At 47.2% G+C, this 20,687-nt stretch overlaps 1 pseudogene across 1 annotated transcript; it reads right to left on the reverse strand.

The window, feature by feature from the left end:
* Positions 1 to 14,807: 14,807 nt before the first annotated feature.
* On the reverse strand, positions 14,808 to 15,037 carry LOC308567754 (small nuclear ribonucleoprotein G pseudogene; annotated as a pseudogene). The gene has a single exon. The product of its transcript is annotated as a small nuclear ribonucleoprotein G pseudogene (transcript).
* Positions 15,038 to 20,687: the final 5,650 nt, after the last annotated feature.

The following is a 20,687-nucleotide window of genomic DNA, read 5'->3' on the forward strand; positions in this document are numbered from 1 at the left end:
TTGCACAGAATTGGTTTTAAGAATACTCTAAGAAACAATGCCTTCCTTTATTTAGGAAGGAGAAATAATGTTTCTTTAAATGTCAGGAAAATTTAAATGCTTGCCGTTTCAAATTTTTTTTAGAATTCCCCATTCTGTAGAATAATGGTTAAATGTATTGATTTGATTTGATTCGATTTTACTTTTGGCACTCAAAATCCTGGATGACCAGCCCAGCCTTTCCCCCCCTTTATGACCCAATACTCAGCTTTCCTTGCCACTCACACTCTAGTCTAATTTATTTTTCACTACTCTATATCCTGTATGTCTCACCTCCATATCCTTGAGCACAATGCTTCCTCTTACAAGCCTTCCCCTTACTTCTATTTATCTGGGACTTAACCATTTTTCCAGAATCATGCCACAGAATGCCTTCCATGAAGGACTGTCAGTCTTGCTGCTGGGAACCAGTCTTCCCGTGTGAGTGGTCCTGTTGCATTCAGCGTGGACCTCTGCCCCAGCTTCCATCAGCTTCCATGTTCAGATTGTTTCCTGATTTCAATGAGTTCTTCCTCTCAGGTGTGAGTTTCCTGAGAGCAGGGACTATGTCTGTGGGCATAGAAGCTGCTATATTCTAAGAACAAACAGAATCTAAGTCACACAGCATGACATATGCAGCCCCTGGAGACCATTTCCACCTGGGCCTCTTCCCTCGATTTCCTGCAATGTTTTTGAAATGACCAGGTCATGGGATGGTGGCAGGTTCTACTTAGAGCTGGCTTAAGGCCACCCTGGGAAGTCTGAGTGCCCTCCAATGTGACAGTTTCCTAAGGCCACGGTTGGCAGGGTGCTCCAGCTGAGAGAAGTTTCCACGGGCCTGGCTAGTGTACCTCAGAATTGTTCCAGACTGACGCCCATGGGGCTGAGCCTGCAGGTGGGACTGGGGGAGGCAGCCTCCTGCCCCCTCTTTCTCAGAGGCAGCAACCACACCCGGGCATGTCCCTGTCTCCAGTTCTCCCCAGTCTCAGGCTCTGCAGGCCCCGCCCAGAGCCTGGAGATGGCGTTGCCCCCAGGCTGACTTGTTCTCTGTGGCTTCTTCATTGAGGCCTCGTTCGCTCCGTGCCCCAAACTGGAGAGACAGCTCTCCTCTCGGCTCCGGGGACCCACTGAGGGCAGAGGCCCAGCCCTCCCCTTCCTCAGTCAGCCCTGCGGTCCAGGAAATCAGCCTCGCCACCCAGGGCATCATCCAGGGCATCAGCCCCGGCGTCCCCAGCCACTGTCCTGTAGATTTGAGGGGAACAGGAGCTCTGGTCAAGCTGTCTGGTTCACAGCCTGGTTCCAACACGAAGTAGCTGCGAGTTTGGGCACATTAACCTTTGTGGCCTCAGTTTTCTCAGCTATAAAACAGGTGACAGTAGCACTTCTGTGCAGACGTTCTGGGAGAATTAAAGGGAGTGTCCCACGTGAGAGACGCCGGGGACAGTTACTGGCATGTTGTAAGTGCTCAAAAATGGAGCTTTAGTTACTGCTTTAGAATACAGTGGGAGGACCAATGCAAAGCTCAGGGAGTCCCTGGGCAACCGATTTGACATCCCCCCGTCCCGTAAGGCGGGCCCGTAGCCCGACAGAGCCCAGCGTGGAAGCTTCAGCGCGCACTTGGTCCCGGTCCCGCGGGTCAGGAGCCCGGCCGCCCAGAGGCTGCCCCGGGTCCTCTCGGGGCCGGGGAGAGGCCGCTCCCGGAGCTCACCCAGGCCGGGGCAGAGCGCACGTCTGTGCTGGGGGAGCCCAGGCAGCTCCTGCTTCTTCACGGTCACGGAGGAGACAGCCCCATTCCAGGGACGCGGCGCCGCAGCGCAGCCACCTGCCGCCACTGTGCCCAACGCTGGTTAGAACCAACTCAGCGCCCGAGGGACCACCCACAGACCTGGACACCAGGAGGTGGCATCGCAGGCCACCGTAAGGTCTGTCCGCCACAGAATGGATGGTTATAATCTTAGAAAGACCTCATGGCTGTTGCGGGGATTCGACAAATTAACGCATATAAGGCATTTGGAATAGTGCCTGGCACTAGCACCTGCTCGATAAGGGCTTTCTGTTTGCAGTCAGCCTGTGAGTGGAGGAAGGCTGGGCTGGAACGAATGCGTGAACGGCGGACTGAATGAACGAGGCTCGTTCGGACGCGTACCTGGGTGGACTCCCTCCCAGCGAGCCCCTGCAGGGCCCACTACCCCGTGGCTTCTCATCGGCGGCGGCAGCTCTGCCGTGGGTGGTGTTGAATGTCAACTGTAGGTGGGTATGACTTGCCTGAGTCATGTGTAGCTAATTTAAAGTGCTCTGTTTTCAGGCAAGTGTCTGTAATTGCCACTTTTGCTGATTGTGAGAGTGACTTGTTTGCTGTCTTCTCTCACGAGTATAAGAAAGCGAGCCTGGGACCCAGGAGTGGGCTGGAATGAATTGGCTTCCTCCCCTGTGAGCTACCTAAGAATGGGTCTGGCCCGACGGGTGGGCTTGTGGGCAAAGGTCAGACGATCACAGAGCTAAGGAATCACTGCAGCTAAACACAGGCTCACGGTACACACACAGGAAGCACAAAGAATGAATTTCCTCGTTTAATCAGGAGCCTCTTCTGTGCTTGATACTTAGAGGACAACAGGAGAGAAACTTAAAACTCATGGAATTCTTAAGGTCTGGCCTCGAAATCCTCTGACACTTGTCCCATCCAGGGGAGGGGAAGGGGATCCTGTTTCCTCTCCTTGAGTCCGGTCTCTGTGACTGTTTTCCAATAGCATGTGGCAGAAGTGATGCTGTCCCGGTTCCCAGTCTTTCAGCCTTAGGATATTTGCAACCTCCCCTTCCTGCCTCTTGCTCTCAAAACCCAGTCTCCATGTCACCATGGAGAGGCCCATGTGCAGGTGCAGTGACAGTCAGCACCACCTGCCAGCCACGTGAGTGACCGTCTCAGAAGCTTATCTCCAACTCCAGCAGAGCTGCTGTGACATGGAGCAGATGTGAGCAGTCTCTAGCTATTCTTGCCCAAATTGCAGATTCACAAGCAAAACAACAGCTGTTGTTTTAAGCCACTAAATTTGGGGCTTAATGCAGCAGTAGGTAACTGGGACAATTATAGTACAGAAGAGGAGATGGACACTAACCTGAAACTAAACTAGCAATTGTATATCTACATACTAAGGTCACCGCTCCGTGTGATAGGAACACGGTTCTGTGAGGTCATTGAACGAAGGAATCTCTAACTTGGGCTTTGCAGTCAGAGAGGGCTTCCTGGAAAATGTGATGTTGGAGCTGAGATTGAAAGGATGGAAAGAAGTTAACTGATCAAAGTGGAGCAGGAAAGAGCTTGTGCAAAAGCCTTGTGGTGATCAAGAGCATGAGCTGTTTAAAGAAATGGAAATAGGTCAGTGTGGACTAAGGGGCAGGGGAAGGAGTGACCCAGGAGCTGCAGATAAGGCGGGCAGTGTCCAGCTGCTGGAGGAGTGCCTGCCTCTGCACTCGGCAATGTCCTGAGTTCTCGCCTGAGAGCAATATGTGACCGTGGGGTCACCGGCGTGTGTAGGATGAGTTGAAGAGAAAGGACTGAAGTTTGGCAGGAGGTTTGGTGTAACATGAACATCTTACCTACAAATACAACCCATGGTGTGTGACCCACTGCTGGCATGGGGTGAGGTCTTAATTTGGTGAGGAATTGATTGTTTCCTGGCAGAAGAAAGTCTGAAAAACATTTTATTAACAGTTCTAACTCCCTCTCAAACTGCATTTCACAGCTGACCTAATTCAGTAGCAATGTCTGCAGGAGTTTTTAATAGATTCACTGGGACTAGTGTTTCAGAGACTTGGCTCTATTTTTACATCTTCATAGAGAAGAACGTATTCCTTATAGCTAAGCAGGCTGCTGCGATTCTGGCCTGCTCTCTCCTCCTGCCTCTGTGCATGTGGAAAACATCACATCGCCCGACTTTTTTGATCGCCTCTTATTTTTCAGGCAGCGTCTTCTTCCCTTAACCCTCAGGCTCATCTTTTCTTCCTTTCCACATCCACAGCCTGTCCACATTAACTTAGTCCCCAGACTCAGCTTCATATAAGCAACAAGTATTTTTTGAACACCTACTGTGTGCCAGGCCCTAGGCACTGAGGATTTAGGAGTGAAGTCTGGTGTAACCATGACCAGGACAGTAGGCTCAACTCCAGAGCATATTAGACTCACTGGAAGGATTGGGAGGGCAGAGGTGGGAGCTTTAAGGTATGTTGATGCCTTGGACCTATTCCCAGAGATTCTGATTTTATTGTGTGTGTTTTTGCTATTTGAGTGGGAGGTTACAAACAAGCTGGAGAAGTAAGCTAGACGGAGCCATGCAGTAATTGACCAGACTCAGAGACATCAGTACGAATTCATGCTGGGCTTGGTGCAGGTACAGATGATTGCATGTAGAAATATTCATAGAAATGTAGATATACGAGGGTTAGTATATTCACATATATTTCCTTGCTCTGTCATCTGAGATGACCCAGAAGCAATGAGCACACCAGGAGCCCAGATCTTAGCAACTAATACCTTTCTCCAAAAAGAGAACCAGAGATCCTTAGAAAAATGGCTGATATTAGGATTGGGGCGGGAAATACACAAGATGAGCCTGGAGCACCTCGCAGAGCCACAAAGTAAGGAAGTGCACACACAACACACACATGAACACAACCCCACCATGATCACAGCATGGCAAAGGGGCACCAACAGAGCTGCCAGGGGCCAAAGCTGAGGACATTTGAGCAAGAAAATAAATAAAGTAGTATTTGAAGATAACCCAAAGTATAAAATAAATATCCATGAGTCCATACTGCTATACATACATGCTAACGTAAACAAACAGAAATGAAAGAAATCTCTCCTGCAGAATTCTAGACAATGTATGTATAAACTTTGCCCACCAGGAGGCTGAGCATAACGCCCCGCTCCTTCAGTGCAGGCTGCACACCGTGACTGCCTCCTGAGGAGTATTTACAGTATGGACGGGGGAAAGAGTGACTTTACAGTGGATAACCTGCAATCAGTACCTCAGCCAGGAGAGCAAGGCCAGCATCCACAATGAAGGGCCTTGCTGATTGTATATACTCTTGACGCGATACAATGCAAATGGCCACTTACCTCTGCGATCTTTCTTCCAAAAAAACCCCATCACTCTAAATTAATCATGAGGAAAACATCAGACAAATCCCCAATGAGGAACATTCTGCAAAATACCTCACCAGTACTTCTTGAAACTGTCAGAGTCATCAAAAACAAGGGAAACCTGAGAACTGTGGCAATCTAGAGGAGCTAAAGGAGACATGACAAATAAAGGTAACGTGGTGTCCTCGATAGGATTCTGGAACAGAACAAAGACGTTATGTAAAAGCTAAGGAAACCTGAATAAAGTATGAGGTCATTTCATAGTAATGTATCAACACTAGTTCATCAATTATGACAATTGCAGCATACTAATGAGATGTTAATAGGGGAAAGTGGGTGTGGAGAATATGAAAATTTCTGTACCATCTGCTCAATTTTCCTATAAATCTAAAAGCATCTAAGATAAAAAGTTTACTTAAAAAGTAAAAGCCTGTTTCATAATATTTGGTTATCTCCATATTGTTTGTCTTCTGGCCAACTAACTAGACTGTGAGTTCTCTGAAGACAAGAAATCCTCTTTATTTTTTATATTATCTGAACATATACTACTATACATAATAGGTAGGCAGTTATGTTTGTTACACTTATTGCAATGGCTTAATGTGAAAATTTTAAGTAACATATGTTGCTTTTATAAAATTGAGGGGTATTTGAAGTAAAAAGAAGCATATTAAAAACAGTTATGATTATGTGATGTCCAAGAATATCACTGTTAATGTTTTGATAATCTTCTAGATATTATTTATTTTCCATTATAAACTGAGATAATGCATTACATACTATTTTGAAACCTATTTTCATTAATGGCCTCTTGAAGTTTTTCTCATTCCATAAATAATCTTCTTACAGTATAAATTAGAATTTTAATAGCTGAATAATGTTTAATTGCTAGGTTTACTCAAGAACAAAGGGAAGGGGTCCTGCCCTGTGGCTCAGTGGATAGAGGGCTGGCCCGACACCGACGGGTCCCTGGTGGATTCCCAGCAAGAGCACGTACTTCGGCTGAGGGTTGGCGCCCTGTCCTCAGTCGGGGCGAGTGCGGAGGCAACAGTCTGTGTGTCTCTCTCACATCGACGTTTCTCTCTCTCTCTCTCTCTCTCTCTCCCTCCCTGCCTCCCTTCCATTCTCTCTGAAAAGCAATGGAGAAAATTATCCTCAGGTGAGAATTAACAACAATAAAAGAAGATAGGGAAGGGGTCCTGGCCGGGTGGCTCGGTTGGTTAGAGCGTCGTCCCGATACGCCAAGGTTGCGGGTTCAGTCTCAGGCCAGGGCAGGTACAAGAACCAACGATGACGCATCAATAAGGGGAACAACCGTCTCTCTTCCCTCCCTTCCTCTCTCCCCCTCTCTCTCAGTCTTTCAAAATCAATTTAAAAAAAGAACACAGGGAAGGAAGGAAAAAAGCAGGATAAAGGAGGGGAGGAGGGGCAGTAGTGGGTGATAGTGGGTGATAGATAGTGGGGGATAGTGGGTGACTGATAGTGGGTGATAGTGGGTGATGATAGTGGGGGATAGTGGGTGATGATAGTGGGGGATAGTGGGTGATAGTGAGTGGGTGATAGTGGGTGACTGATAGTGGGTGATAGTGGGGGATAGTGGGTGATGATAGTGGGTGATAGTGGGTGATAGTGGGTGATAGTGGGTGATAGTGGGTGGGTGATAGTGGGTGATAGTGGGTGACTGATAGTGGGTGATAGTGGGCATCGGGAGTGCTGGCCCCGCTGGTGTGGTGGGAGTTGGGCCGGCAAAGGGAAAACTAGTCCTGCTCCTGAAACCCACCTTTCTGCGGACAGAGGGTCCTAGAGAGGCCCCTTCAGTGTCTTCCTTTCCCACCGCAAATGAGGAGAAAGGCGATCCACCGGCAAGCTGCACAGCACCGTCAGTGCACATCACTCTTTGTCTCATTAGGTGCATATTCCAAGACTCAGAGGTGAGTTGGCTGACCCTGAACAGCTCTGTTGTGTCTTTGTAGTGCTCCGGCTTTCTCAGCTCAAAGCCACTGTCTAGCCCATTGTACGGTGGCAGAGCGTTGCCAGGAAAGGGCTGATTGAAAGGAGGCTGCTGTCCCTTCCTGTCCTCGAGGTATATGAAAGAGAGTGGCCGCCGTTGAGCGTATGCTACAAATCCTCCATTAATTTCTACTCCCTGCCCCCACTCCCCAAAATCACGTCCCACGGAGCCCACGCAGGTTCTTTCCCCACAGAACAAGCTGTGCTGGACACACACTAAGTAATCTTGCCTAGGTTTTCAGGGCAGCGCTTATATTTTTTCTTAACCAATTATCCGGGAGAAGAAAAAGGAATCAGATGGACTTTATAAAAAGCCAGTTGCGGGGTCTCAAATTCTCTGGTATCCATTCCCCTTTGGACACTGAAAAGGTAAAATTGAAGGGAAAACTTTATCTGAGTGGGTTGCTGTGAGTGGAGACTTATTTCAGGAAACAATGCATGTTTACGTGGGGCGTGAGGGAAGCAGTCACGATAGTGTGGGGCCAGCGTGGATACGGGGTTTTTATAGCATGTGGGGGACTGCTGGCATTTGAGAACTTTTGTCAGGGGTGGATGATAGATGCAGGGATTACATGTGCAAGCATCTGATCGGCATTTAATAATGCCAAGTTGAGCACTGACACAATCTGGTGAAAAAAACAGATCCCCGAATTGACCCATCTTTGTGAGAAAGAGGCTGTAGGTCGTGTTGCCAGTGTCTCTGGGTGTTAGGGAATGTTTGTGGCAACTGAAAGCCAACGTTTTAAAAAATACTAGAATCTCAAACCTATAAGTTTTTCACCGTAGAGAAATTTCAGGATCGTGGGAGTCCCTCTCAAATCCCATCCCAGGAAGGTTAGTTAGAGAAGTAATTTAAGGCCCTTCCTAAAAGTATCTTTACTATGAGATTGGACATCATAGAATGTGTCATAGGGCCAGGCCAGGCGTGGCTCAGCGGTTGAGCGTAGACCTGGGAGCCAGGCGATCAGGGTTCAATTCCCGGTCAGGGCACATGCCCAGGTTGTGGGCTCGATCAATGACTCTCTCATCATTGATGTTTCTATCTCTCTCTCCCTCACCTTTCCTCTCTCTGAAATCAGTAAAGATATATTAAAAAAAGAAAAGAAAAAAAAAGAATGTGTCATAGGAAAGAGGAATGAAGGTTTTGGTACGAATCCCTGCTTTGTTATTGGTGTCTTCTTATCTGCGTCGCTTCACTATCCACGATTTCAGTTACCACAGTCAATGGGTGCTGAAATATTAACTGGAAAATTGCAAAAATAAAGAATTCATAAGATTTAGACTGGTTGTCATTCTGAGTAGCGTGATGAAATCTTGTGCCATCCTACTCTGTTCTGCCTGGGACGTGAACCAGCCCTTTGCGCAGAGTTTCCACACTCTATATGCTCCCCGCCCCCAGTAGTCACTTAGTAGCGGCCTCGGTTATCAGAGTGACCGTCGTGGTATCACAGTGCTTGTGTTCAGGTCACCCTTCCTGCACTTCACACTGGCCCAAAGCGTAAGAGCAGGGATGCTGGCAGTTAGGCATGCCAAAGAGGAGCCGCAAGTGCTTCCTTTAAGTGAAAAGGGGGGTGCGGTGCAATAAGATATTTTGAGAGAGAGATACAGAGACAGAGATACCATATTTACATAAGTTTTTTACAGTATATTGTTATAATTGTTCTATTTTATTATCAGTTATTGTCGTTAATCTCTTACTGTGCCTGATTTATAAATTAAACTTTATTATAGGTATATACTTATAGAAAAAACACACACATTGTATTTATAGGGTTTGGTACTATTCACAGTTTCAGGCATCCACTGGGGGGGGTCCTGGAACATATCCACCGCGGGTAAGGGGGACAACTGTACCTTGCTGTGCAATAGCAGTGAAACGTAGAATCATGGGCAACTGCAGGTCCCTCTGGTAAGTTCTGGTGATGTGTGATCAGAAGGTATGGGTCCAAATCCTGGCTCCATCACTTCTTAGCTATGTGACCATTAGCAAGTCAGAGAAACTTTCTGAACTTCAGTTTCCTTTTCCATAAAATGAGAATATTGATAATAAATACAAGCCTTACAACCTCTACCATGTTGTGATAAGAGCGAAATGAGGAAGGTGGAAAAGCCTGATGTAGGTCTGTAATTACCTGTGAAATGCTGGTGTTGCTGTGTGCTTTTAGCTCTGATTGAAGAAGCTTTAAGACCTTGGAAATGCATCGTTTAATCGTGAGTTGCTTCTAATCAATTTTGTTCACCCAAAGCCAGACTGTCTCTATAGCAAAAGGAATGGATTTGTCTGTAGGGATCTCTGTGCCTCAATCCCACCCCCTGAGCACCAAGAAACTTTGTTTAAAGAGGAAACCAGCCCTGAACGGTGCTGCTCAGTGGTTAGAGCATTGGCTCTCACACCCAAGGGTCGTGGGTTCGATTCCTGGTCAAGGGCAGATATCTAAGTTGCAGGTTTGATCCCTGCCCCTGGTCGGGCTGTGTGGCGGAAGCAACCAGTTGATGTGTCTCTCTCATATCGATGTTCCTCTCTCCCTCTCTCTCTCTTTCCTTCCCACTCTCTCTGAAAAGCAATGGAAAAAAATATCCTCAGGTGAGGGTTACCAACAACAAAAGAGGTGACCAGATGCGGTGAATGATGCCAGGGCCAGTATTCCAGGCGCCTAAGGGCAGGGGAGGGGAACTCCTCCTCATGTCTCTGGGTGGAGAACCTACCAGAAGTCTTTCCCAAGAAGGCAACGCCGACGAGGCTGGACAGCCTGGCCTTGACGTGAAGACGAGACCAAGTGTTCCCATACCTAGGGCTCCCAGGATGGAGGTTTTAGAAATCACCCTCATTTTGGATGGTCACTGAAATCTTTTTAATTTGTATGCTCTTGTCTTCTCTCTCCCACTGTTAAAGTTCTTTGAAGACAGGAATGTGACTTGTTCCTTAGGAGGAAAGCATGTAGCAACTGAGGATAAAACACTTGATTTGGAGTTAGAAAAATCAGGTCCAAATCTCATCTCCAAACAATGAGGTTCTCCAAACTTAGCTGGATAAGGTTAGGCAAGAAGCTCTGTACCCCACAGCCTTGCTTTCTGCTTCTGCATGTGAGAACTGGTATAGCCTCCAGCAGGATAATTTGGTTTTGTTTGCATTTACTTAGTATTGACAGGGTCTGTTAGGTCGGTGTGCTTGGTGCTGTGTATTAACTCGGGAAGCCTCACAGCTCAACGGGGTACAACTCTATGATGTCTATTTTGTAGAGAAAATCCTTCGCCATTTTACAGACACTTTAGAGTGCCCTGAGATGCGGTCCTTGGTTGTCCTCTACTCTTTTCTACTTAGATTTACTCCTGGGTGGTGTCATCTGGCCTCAGGCTTCAAGCGTCATCTAGATGCCTAAGACTCCAACTTAATCTGTCAAGCCCAGACCACTCCAAGGAACTTCAGACCCATATACCCAACTGCTCACTCAATATCCAATAGACATCTGAAAATGACCTATGCCAAGCTCATGAGATTCCCCTAAATGTGCTCCTTTTCTAGTCACACCTGCTTGGTAAGTGTTAACTCTATCCTTTCAATTGCTGAGGCTGAAAACCTTGGAGCCATTCTTGAATCTTTTCTTAATCTGAACCCCCAAATCCAATCCATGGAAAAAATCTTTCCAGCTCTGCCTCAGGGTCCCTCCTGTCTGCTACCCCCTAGTCCAAGCCACCATCATCTCCCACCTGGATTATTGCAGGAGCCTTCCGACTGGTCTCCCCGCTTCTGAGCTGGCCCCGTGATGGTCTAGTCTCAACGCAACAGCCAGGGAAATGCTGTTGGAAAGATGGTAAGTTAGATGAGTATCCTCTGCTCTGCACACTCCGATGGCTGCCCACCTCATCAGAGGAACCTTCAAGTCCTCTAAGACCTATGAGGACTGACATGATCTGCTGCGTCCACATGGCCCTCTGACCTCATCTCCCAGCACCCTGGTCCTCCTGACCTGTCTCCAGCCTTCCTGCAGCCTGGCTGATTCTCCTACACCCCCATTTCCTTCTCAGAACCTTTGTGCTTGCTGCTCCCTCTGCTTGGAATTCTCTGCTCTCACATACACACGACTCCTCCCTTCACTCCCCTCCCGCATGTCTCGAACCTTCTCCTGGTTCTTCTTTCTAGACCAGCAGCCCTGAAACACTTCCAATCCCCTTCTCTGAGTGGCCTTCTCCTTAGCACACATCATTCCTAAAATACCACATATTTCCTTTGATCATAGCCTGTCTGTCCCTCTAGAATGAGAGCTCCACCAGGGCAAACATGTCTGTTTTGACACTTAGCCGGTGCTCAATTCATCATTTGGGAATTGATGAGTAAGGACACCAAACCTCATTGAGATTAACAAATTGCCTACACTCAAAAAGGCTGGGTCAGGCAGTAGAATTTGCTGTATCTGAGACTCAAGGTCTCTCTGAAATGGGAAAGGGGGGATTTGGACCCTTCCGGTCCATCCATTTCTGAAAGCCCCTCAAGTGCTCTTCTTGCCAAAAAGTGATTTTTAGAACTTTTGACAATGGTGCCCAATGGGCAGGCCCTGCCTGGCTGCCCGGCGCATAACAAGCTGACACAGCCAAGTCCCAGAGTTCCGTATCTAACCCAAATTCATAGCCCTTGACATGGCCTGTCAGCTTCCACTGCCTAAGGTTCTAAATTTGTGTGATCTTAGCATAATTAGGCCAGTTTTTGTCATTCCACAACTGTTAAGTATGCAGTGGCTGTGTCGTGTTATGGCTCCTCTTGGAAGCAGATGACATATCATGAAATATTTATTAAAAAAACAAGCGCAGGCTTTCTTAATTATTACCACTGACTGCTTCCCTCAAAGTCCTGGATAGGAGAGTCTGCGAATGGCACCACTGCCTGAATATGATAATTTCCTTTTGATCTTTAATTTTCCTCCTGTGCATTCGGGCACAGTTTATGGCTTCTTTGAAAAGCTCCACTCAGCCTCTCTAGCTGCTTGTTTCTTTCCCCCAATCTGCAATGCCTTTTGTTTTATCAGTTACATTTCATAGGCTGTTTCAGATGAATAAATATTGCCCCAACTGCTCTAGCTTAATAAAAGTATTATTGCTCATTACCTCTCTGTGCTAGAATTAGCTGAAAAATATACACTGTGGTTACTTCCTGTTTTTGTATATTAGTAAAAAAATCACTTCTTTCTCTTGGACGCCTGGAGTATATTCTTGGGAAAGCAGAATGAGATCCCTGGACACAAGTTAACGAGTTCAGGTTATCTCTACATAGGACCCATTTGTTGCTAAAGGAATCACCTTTCTGGTGTGCAAGCAGGGTTAGAAAGTGAAAGGCGCTTCAGGTCTTCACAAGCCCCTTGGGTTTCATTAAAGCTGCTTGGTCTTCAAGCTCTTTTCTCATCCCAGTTCCGAACCTGCCTGCTCGCATCTCCCGGTTTCTCTCTTCCCTTTTCTCTCAGACCACAACTTCCTTCTCATGTAAATACAATAAACTTATTTAATGAACGTTTACATTGACAAAGCCCAGAGTCTCCCACCTCCGAGGAATGGAATGCGAGGATGGAGAGCCAGGATCACGGGGTCATTAACAGCCCCACAACCATTTAAAACAAGAACACGACATCTCGCCACTTCTGTTGCTCTTTCTCAACAGCCCTAAGCCTACCTTTTTCGAAGAAGCCACGGAAATTGGAATGGACACAAACCTTTACACTAAGATCTCAAAATATGTATTTACTTTTATACTCTCCCACTGAGGGAGGTGGAAGCTAGTCTCATAATCCCCATTTCACAGATTGAAAAGCTGAGGAATTGAGAAGCTAAGATCTAAAAATTCAAGTGGAACCTGAGGGTAATAAGAAGGATTATTTAATACGTATAAAAGAATATATAACACAGTGGGACATAAAATACAATAACAAAATGAATACTGAGAATGCGGTACCCAGCTCAAGAACTAGAACAGTGCTGGGAGTCCACGATGGCTGCAGAGTGGCTGGAGGCTCCATCTGCTTGGCCCAGCACTGGACCGGACTTGCAGTTAAGCTGCAGAGCATTCTGCTTGAAAAACCACTTGAAGTGGAGCTGATCTGAAATACCGAGCATGGAGCCCGGAGGGGGGACCGGAGGAGATGCGGAGAGGGTGAGCTAGCTCACGCACCTGCCCGGCTGGGAGGCCAGAGGGAAGGTGCAGCAGCACAGCCTTCGCCCCCTGGGGTGTGGAGTCTGGGCCCCACGCAGGGACCCGCACTCCACAGCAGCAGAGAAGCGAAGGGGGGCCTGCAGAGCGTGGGTTGGTGGGAATCAGTGGTGATTCGGTCCGCCTGGGAGGCTCAGGCCGCACCATGCAGGCAAAGAGCGATTGCTCTGTTGCAACACCCGCCTGGGAAGTTCGCTCTGAGCTGTCTGCAGGAGGGGCATGCGGCAAAGCTCGGGGCCAGAGGAGGGGTCTGACTCCTACACCCAGCAGTGAATCTGAGGGACCCTTTATTCTCTGGAAGAACTTTTGTTGGGGAGCAGGATGGGGGCTGGACACTGTGGCCCGGGAAAGAGGATTGGTCCTGCCCACCTCGAGTGCAGGGGAGGCACCCCTTCCCCCACCTGCAGAACAGCTGGTTCTCCCCACCCTGCTATGACCCAAGGCCAGGGAACGGCTCTGGGCTGGACATCTGTGCCTGTGCAGCGGGGTCTGCGGGGTCTGGTGGTTCAGGAAACTTGGACATTTGGCCTGGTGGGAGCCAGGCAGAAGCCCCACCCAGAGGGGGTCGGCTGTGCTGAAAGACTGGAGTGTCAAGCAGGGCTAACTGTTAATTATTTTTACCCCACCTTCTTGGTGTGATGGTGAGGGGGTGCCAGCAAGCCTGGCAGAGCTGAGGCGTTGGAAAGTTGCTCCTCCTACAAGCTACGGGCACCAGCCCCAACGAGACTCTGTTTAAACCATCTTGGCTAGGACCCAGATACCCCCACAGAGCCCAGTTCCATGGGGGAAAGGAGAACAGCTCAGAACAAGGGCATTCAAGATGCAAGACCCAAGGCAGAGCCAGCCTCTGGGCTATGGAGGCCCCACACATTGGAATACTTGGGGCTCCACTCGCCAAGCTTCAGTCAGGTAGCCCAGGGCCAAACACGACAGCAATTCACTGGCTTGTACCAGAGAACCTCTCAGGAGGCTGATTCAGCCACGTTGGAGCACATCCGGTAAGCTCCATGCATAGCATAGCCACAGGTTTTTATTTTCTTTTTTCTCTTTTTTCTTTCATATCTCTTATTCCCCTTTCCTTTATTCTATTCTTTTTTCTCTTTCTCTATTCTTTTATCTTTTATTTTTAATTTAATATTTTATTTTTTCTTTCCTCTTTTATTTTTCTAGCCTATATTTTATTTTATTCATATTATTACTTTTCAAAGTTATTATTATTTATTTATTTTTTCTTTTCATTTTTATTCTAAGTCTATTTCTTTCTTCTCATATTCTTTTTTTCACTTTTTTTTTCCTCCTGTAATTCTTTTGGTCTGATGTCTTTTAGTATTCTGTTTTAGTTCAATGTGAAAATGGACACAACTTGATTTTTATCTTGTAGGAAACCGGAGCTGTGGAGAGGAGCCGTGTGGAAGCAGCTGCTTTCCTGGTGAAAACAGCCGTTCGCTATACTCGTTCCAAGGCTTCTGCCACAGTGACACTGTTTCCTTGTATCACCACCATTCAGATATCGTTCTGTTTCCTACCAGTTGCCATCTCCACACATCCATCTATCACAAGATTCATAAAGTGATAAAATCCCCACACTAGTCTTTGGACACGTCTGCCACCATTTAATTTCAACCATAACTTTTTGTCCACAAATTTTTTAACTGAGGAGGGTGAGCTTTGCTCATGGTATCTACACAAGCACAAAGATACCCGTTTTTTGGGTTTTTTTTTGTATTGTTCTCAGTTTGGTCTTGTTTTGCCTTGTTTTGTTCTGTCATCACCTGTATAACAGTTGGCACAACGTGGTCATGGGCACGGCTGAGCCTCACAGTCAGAAAGCCTGAGGGATGAGCCTGCCCATGAACAGGGCAACAGCAATCAAGACCCAAATACAGCAGGAAGGCCCACATAACCCGCACAGGGACATTCCTAGAGCACCCCCTCCGAAGATCAAGGCGGCGACACCGCTAGGCCACACGAGAAGGCAACCCCACCGAGGCCAGGGCCAGAGCAGTGTAAACAATGCACAGAAACACACCGCAGCTTGATGGTGTTGGCTCTCCTGTCCCGATAGGGAGATTAAGGGGCACACGAGGTTTCCCCCAGGCCCCGGGAGCTCACCTTAGGGGGTCTTATTCAGCAATTCCGAGGGCTGTGCAGCTGCACCAGCAGGACCCCTCACTCTTCCCTGACCCGCCCACCTGGAAAGGCGCCGAAAAGCTGAAACTCCACTCTGGAGGCGAAACCTCACACTGTCTGCGCGCTGCGTGTCACTCAAACGAGGTTTCCTCTGCGAGGATCAGCGTGGGCCACCTTGTAAGCCGCCCGGCCATGGGCTGGGCCGAGCTCCGTGTGACATCGAGCTGTGACAGGCCCCTGAGGCGCGTCCCGGCCCGCCAGGCCGGTGTCCTGCACTCGTCCGTCCCGGGCACCGGCCATTAGACTCTTCGCGATCAGAAAGGTTGGAGTTTCTGTCGTGCGAGGAGAGCTTAGAAAGCCCGCCTGCCCTGCCTCGGCGCAGAGGGACACAATGTCCGATTGTTCCAAAGGCAGGGGCCTCGGAGGGTGAGAAGGGACCGCCTGCCCCTGGGCAGAGAGGAGTGTTTTTAAATTGCCTGCTGGGCGGTGATAAAAAAAAGCAAACTTGTGGATTTTATTATAGTTTTACATGTTTTTGTAGAAAATGCACCCTCTTATTACCTGTTCTGGGGCTGAGGACGCTCACCAGCTGCCCTTGGAGTGTCCCAAGGACGGGCTCCCAGGGGCAGAGGGCAGGGCCCTGAGCAAGCCCTGGGCGCCGCTCCTTGGGCGGGTAGGGAAAGGGCGCCGCTCACACGGCACCCAGGGCGGCAGCCTGAGCGCCCAGTGGCACGTGGGTGTCTGCAGAGCTGGCCCCCCGGGCTGTGGCCTCGGGAGCTGAAATCCTAACGGGAGCGACTGCACCAGCAGCTCCGAATGAGTGGCAGGACTTTAATCACGGAACATCCCGGCGGCTGCCCACAAAGGACAGTGAATATCAGGGGCTCTTCTCCAGGCTTACTGGACTTCCTTAGGTCCCAGAGTTTTCACCCATTTCTCCAAAAGGATTAAAATTTCCCACCATCGTGGTGATGGGGCATGGGGAATGTTTGATTCAGGAAAATTAAGGAACATGGTGTTGCTTGTGTCTGTGTGTCAAGAACCAAAGTGGTATCTGTCCAGCTGTCTTGCTTATGCCATATTTATTCTCATAGTAACCCTCATAGCTTGAAGAAACCTGAGTGGTCCTGTATGCCTTGCAGATAAAAGGGGACACACGGATTCAGAAACAATTTCAAAATGAGTCTCCCGCAAGCAGCTGTTTGCTGCTTCAGGCCAAAGGGGGAACTTCCTAGTTTCACAGGAAGGTTAGTGTCTCAGAAAGTGAATTTGCAGCCCCACTTTCTCCCTTCTAATGGTTTGTGGCAGGCTTGCTTTCCTGTGTTTGATGAGACATTCTGGGCCACGCAGAGTGGGAACCTGAGCCAAAGAAAGGACAAATGGGTTCCCAAGAGAGGGGAGGAGACTAGGAAAGCAAAAATTATGTTTCCACATATATAGGCACCTTCCTTTACCCTTCCTCTGAGAAAAAGGCTTATTTGGAAAATGACACATTTCCCCATAACCTGTCTGAACCTTCTCGACAGCATGCTGTATCCCTTTCTCAGCAATCCTTACATCTCTTGATGGTTCCCAGTTCTGCCTGTGTCCCCCAGAGCAACACCAATGCCTCCTTGCCCTTGAAGTCACCCCCAGGTTACTGCTGGACTTGCAGCATTCTTTCACAGCTGTCTTCCCGAAGCCCCTGCTCGCCCAGACCTGGTGGATGGATATTTCCTCCACCACAGGAGGGAAGTCACGGAGTGTAGATATTATCCCAGAGTGGCACTGAGTCATTCCAGTCATCTGAAGGCTTAATGGGGGCTGAAAAGTCCACTCCCAAAATGACCCACACCCTGGTAAGTTGGTGCTGGCTATTGGCTGGGGGCTCCAGATCCTCTCCACAGGGTGTTTAAGTATTTGCAGTGCACGCCCGTGGCTTCCTCTGTGTGAAGGACCCAAGAAAAAGGCTGAAGTCACATGTGGTTTCTGCTCCAGCCTCGGAAGGCCCTGCCACTTGCACTGATATCTGTTGGTTGAGGCCATTATGAAAGTCTGCTCAGGATCTAGGGGAGAGAACAGCAGCCCTACCCCCTGATAGAGGAGTGTCAGGGTCCCACTGTGTTGGGATATACATTACTGCAGCCAGTTTTGGAAAATATAACCTGCCAAAATGGCTGTTAAAAATTTGATGAGTGTCCAGGGGTAATTGTTGGAAACACAGGTTTCCTAAATTTCTGAGGGCACAAGCCTTACCACAAAGGCCTGGGTATATAATGTTAGAAAGTAGGGTTGTCCCTGGAATGTGATTTAGGACAGTAACCGAAAGCTGTACGTGAGAGATTCAGAAATGAGTGAAATTTAGGGCCTGACATGGGGGATCTCACAAGTGTGAAGACAAAACATTAGCATTTACAATGTGAGAAGGTTCAGCAATTCTCTTCTCCCCACATTTGCTTAAAATGAAGAAGACAGTTTTTCCTTAAGGAAGCTCTGGCTTCATAAGACTTCGGGCTTCTGGGGTGGCGAGTTGGGAGCATGGAGTTAGCAGGGTGGGGTTGGATGGAGAGAGAGACGGGAAAGGGAGAAGGTTAGGAGCCAGGCCTGAAGCGGTGAGTGCGACTCGCCCCGGGTAGGAGGAAGCACCTGGCTGGGAACAAAGAAAGAGCTGGGGAGGGGGGTAGCTTGAGGGTCGTTACAGGGCAGCTTTGCTATGAGAGTAGCAGAGAATGAGGGCTTCATGGGTTTGAACTGTGCATTAGCTGTTCTTTAATATTCTTCTTTTTGGTTACTCCTCACCTGAGGATATTTTTTCATTCATTTTTTTTTTAGACAGGGGTGGGGTGGGGTGGGGCGATGGGGGAGGGAGGGAGAGAAAGAAAGAGAAAAGTACATTGATTGGTTGCCGACTGGGACAGAGGATCAAACCTGCAACCCAAGTACTTGCCCTGTGCCCTTGAACAGGAATCAAACCCTCAACCCTGCAGTGCACTGGTCGATGCTCTAACCATTGAGCCACACAAGCCAGAGCTGTTCTTTAATATTCTTCATAGATTTGAGAAAATAATGGGATTCTCTTCAAATTAATTTCACCCGCTGAATTTTACTTTTGAATGGGATTCATCCCAAAGACTGAACCATCGGGTTTCGAAAAACCAAGAATTAAATATGTGGGTAAAAGTGTGATCTCTGAAATCATACCGATTTGAATACAATCTTGGCTTATCAAGTACAGGCTGGGCACTGGGGACAAATTATTTGCCTTCTTTGAGCCTCAGTTTTATCCCCAGCAGAATGAGGTAATGCATTTCTAAGTTTCCCCTGGCATTTTAAATACAGGGCCTGATGCAGCCACAAATAATAGGACTGCCTGTGGTTTGGCATCCAGGCGAAAATCAGGCCCTGTATTTGAAAAATAGAGTTCCTGAAACAGGATAATAGGAGGAGTCGCTTAAAATAGAGGTTCTCCAGCAAATCCAGGGCATAAGACGCCTCATTGACAACAGTTAGAACTTTTCAGCCTTCACTGCGGAAACTGGGGCATTCCTCCCAGCTCCTTTGCGTCCACAGGCACACCGTTCACATCGGGAAGTTGTAAAAGCAGCAAGGGGGATTCTTTTTTAAAAAGTACACCCAAATTCTTATTTTAACTTTTCATAGATATTTAAAGTGAAAATAAAGTTGGAAAAGAAGGCAAAATATCAACTTTCCCCCAAAACTTAATGTTTTATTTGGGAAAATATTCAGAGTTTTTTTTTTTTCTTTTTATTTAAGGCTTAGTTAGATGGATTTCTGCCCCCATCTGCTATAAAAACGAGCAGTTTCAATATGATTCATATACAATTTGAAGTTATTTTCGAACATTCTACTTTTTCCTATTATTTTTTCAAACCCGTAGGGTTTTACTTGAACCTAGAGCCTCATGTTGCTGATAATAGTAGTGATATTCATCGAATCGGAAAACCTGCAATATTTTGGACCCCTTTACACCCTCAAATTATTTTTCCTTTTCGTCACTTTTCTTCCTTCCCTCTCTTTAACCTCATCTTCATGACCATGAGCTTGCCATTTTTTTGAGCCAGTCACAATGCTTAGGACTTTTCATATATCCTGTCATTTAATTTTTGTAACAACTCTCTGAGTGTTATATTATTATTCCAGTTTAGAGGTAGGAAAATATAAACCCAGCATGATTAATTAACCTGTTGAAGGGCCCACAGTCTGCGAAATGGCGGAGCTAAATTGCCTAGTTCCAAAATATTTCTCTCCTAACATACAGCATTCTTTTCTTTTGACTTGATCACAGCTGCTAGCAGTTGGCCATTTGCTCCCCAAGCACATCGTGGAACACGTCCGGTGCGATGGCTGGGTCATGTGCTGGGACTGTGTGTAGCTTTGTAAGAAACTGCCAAACACATTTTCCAGAGTGGCTGCATTATTTTGAGTTTCCAACAGCAGTGGGTGAGACTTCCAGTTGCTCCACTAACATGCTAGTATTTGGTATTGTCGGGTTTGTCTGTTTTAACTTCAGCCATTCTCATAGGCGTATAGAGGTGTCTCAATGTTGTTTTACTTTGAAATTCCTTAAAGATGTATGATGGTGAACATCTTTCCACAGACTTATTTGCCATCCATATATCTTCTTTGGTGAGGTGTCTGTTCAGGTTTTTTGCCTATTTTTAAAATTGGGCCTAGTTGTTTTCTTATTGTTGAGTTTCATGGGTTCTTCGTCTATGGTAGATACAAGTCCTTTATTAGATATGTGTTTGGCAAATATTTTCTTCATCCATGGATTGTATTTTCATTCTTTTATACCCTATTGCTTTTTATGAGGATCTTTCCAAATTCTTAAAATTTGGACATGTACTTTTGACAATTTTGCCCAATGTTGCCAGGAAAAACAAACAAAACAAAACGCCGAATCTTCAGTGAAGAAAGTAAATAGTTTCCATTTTTCATATTCACTTAAACTTATACTGAGTTCCCAAACATTGCACCCCCCCCACCACTAGCACTCTACTTCATCACCAGGGCATCCGTAGGATGAGACCATATGGTGCAGTCTTACAAATAAATGAGAATTTTGACCACCGTTAATAAAAGTGGTTCCTTATCTCTGCAGCCAAATGTGATGTGTCCCCTGTTCTCAGTTATTCTCAGATCTTCTAAGATGAGGCTGATCTGTGACACCCTGCTCGTTCATTGTGCATTCATTAT

The sequence above is a fragment of the Miniopterus schreibersii genome (assembly GCF_964146895.1).
Source record: "Miniopterus schreibersii genome assembly, chromosome: 15".
Classification (NCBI taxonomy): domain Eukaryota; kingdom Metazoa; phylum Chordata; class Mammalia; order Chiroptera; family Miniopteridae; genus Miniopterus; species Miniopterus schreibersii.